The sequence below is a fragment of the Eublepharis macularius genome, chromosome 6, assembly GCF_028583425.1.
Source record: "Eublepharis macularius isolate TG4126 chromosome 6, MPM_Emac_v1.0, whole genome shotgun sequence".
NCBI classification, from domain to species: domain Eukaryota; kingdom Metazoa; phylum Chordata; class Lepidosauria; order Squamata; family Eublepharidae; genus Eublepharis; species Eublepharis macularius.
Window position 1 is genome coordinate 57764671 of NC_072795.1, and position 2203 is coordinate 57766873.

The window sequence follows — 2203 nt, forward strand, 5'->3', positions numbered from 1 at the left end:
TGCTTTTATGCCGTGAGTTTCACGCGATCTACCGAGCGTGTGGCTGTGTGAAAACGGCTTGTATAATCCAGTTTGAATCACAGTGAGAAAGGCAGATTATAAATAAATTAATTAAATAAATTAAAATACAATAAATTGGAAGAGTGGGCAACAAATCAAGTTCAGTGTTGGTAAATGTAACAATATTTGATTTATATACCGCCCTTTGGACAACTTAATGCCCACTCAGAGCGGTTTACAAAGTATGTTATTATTATTCCCACAACAACAATCACCCTGTGAGGTAGATGGGGCTGAGAAAGCTCGTAGAAGCTATGACTGACCCAAGGTCACCCGGCTGGCCTCAAATGGAGAAGTGGGGAATCAAACCCAGTTCTCCAGATTAGAGTCCCGCACTCTTAACCACTACACCAAACTGGATCTCAAAAAAAAAAAAATATGGAACGCTTCATGAATTTGTGTGTCATCCTTGCACAGGGGCCATGCTAATCTTCTCTGTATTGTTCCAATTTTAGTATGTGCACTGCCAAAAGAGATGTAAGGAGATGTTTACTGGAACAAAAGATTCTGCATTTAAATATATGCTGATAGGGTTCAAATTAGCTGACCCTGGAAAAGAAAGAGACCTTTGATAGACGTCAACTCAATGTGCTGCAGTTGTGAAAAGAATTATTAGGAATTCCATGCAAAGAATGATTAGGAAAGGGATTGAAAATAAAACAGCCAGTATTGGCCTCATTTGGAATCCTGTGTGCAGTTCTGGTTGCCATGTCTCGAAAAGTAACTTGCAGAGCTGGAGAAAGTACAGAAGAGAATGGCCAAGACGATTAAGGGGCTGAAGCACCTTTCCTATGAAGAAAGGGTGGAGAATCTGGGAGTTTTCAGTCTAGAAAAAGATAACTAAGTGGAGACAGGAGAAAGGTTTATAAGATTATGCAAAAGATGAAGAAAGAGGTTAGGGGAGGCTTTTTCTCCCATAATACTAGAACTCAGGAGCATCCAATGAGATTGTTGGAAAAGAGGTTCAGGCAGACAAAATGAAATACTTATTTACTCAATGACTGCTTAAACTGTGGAATTCACAGCCAGTTAGGGTTGCCAGCTCCAAGTTGGGAAATTCCTGGAGATCTGGGGGGGTGAAACCTGGAGAAACCTGAGAAAGTGGGGTTTGGGGAGGGAAAGGACCTTGGCATGGCATAATTCCATAGAGTTCACCCCCAAAAGTAGCAATTTTCTCCAGGTGATCTGATCTCTGTGGCTTGGAGACCCATTGTGATTCCAGGAGATCTCCAGCCACTACCTGGAGACTGGCAACCCTACAGCCAGTAGACTTAGTGATAATAATAAAATAATAACATTTGATTTATATACCTCCCTTCAGGACAACTTAATGCCCACTCAGAGCAGTTTACAAAGTATGTTATTGTCCCCACAACAAAACACCCTGTGAGGTGGGTGGGGCTGAGAGAGCTCCAGAGAGCTGTGACTGACCCAAGGCCACCTAGCTGGCTTCAAGCAGAGGAGTGGGAAATCAAACCCAGTTCTCCAAATGGCCACAAACACAGATGGTTTTGAAAGAGAGTTAAACAGATTGGTGGAGGATGGATCCCGCAATGGATACTAGCCATGGTGAGTAAAGGGAACTTCCATATACAGAGGCAGAAAATCTCTGAAACTCAGTGCTAGCAGGCAGCATCAGGGAAGGCCTTGGCCTGTATGCAATTTGTTTGCCCTCCAGGGTACCTGGTTGGCCACTGTTTGAAACAGTATGCTGGACTAGATACACCGCTGGTCTGATCCTACAGGGCTCTGCTCATGTTCTTATTGTCAGGCATGGTTATTTGTAGTAATCAGGCATGGTTGTGACAGAAGAATATAAAACATCCTTAGCTAGGCTTCATCTGGCTAGCTCAAGTGTTCTTGCTTTCTCTATAGCTTCAGACCTACTCACATTGATCTGGTTAATTCTGCTAAACAGAAGCATCACTTTGGATTTCATAATCCAGGTTCTGTTGCATTTCATTTCTAAAGCAAATGTGTCTTGATGTGTCAAAGCAAGCCTACTTGTGATGAGGAGAAAAACCCATCCTGGCACTTGCTCAGTATTACGATTCAAGGTACACTGAGTCACTGGTTTTGGAATTAAGCTGATTTTTAAAAGAATTCTCAAACTGAAATAATGCCAACAAAGGGCCTTTCCATA

General features: G+C 42.4%; 1 non-coding gene across 1 annotated transcript; it reads right to left on the reverse strand.

The window, feature by feature from the left end:
* Positions 1-432: 432 nt before the first annotated feature.
* LOC129332959 (U6 spliceosomal RNA) lies at positions 433-536 on the reverse strand. Its single transcript, XR_008597361.1, has one exon. It is a non-coding gene; the product is annotated as a U6 spliceosomal RNA (small nuclear RNA).
* Between the last annotated feature and the right edge of the window lie 1667 nt (positions 537-2203).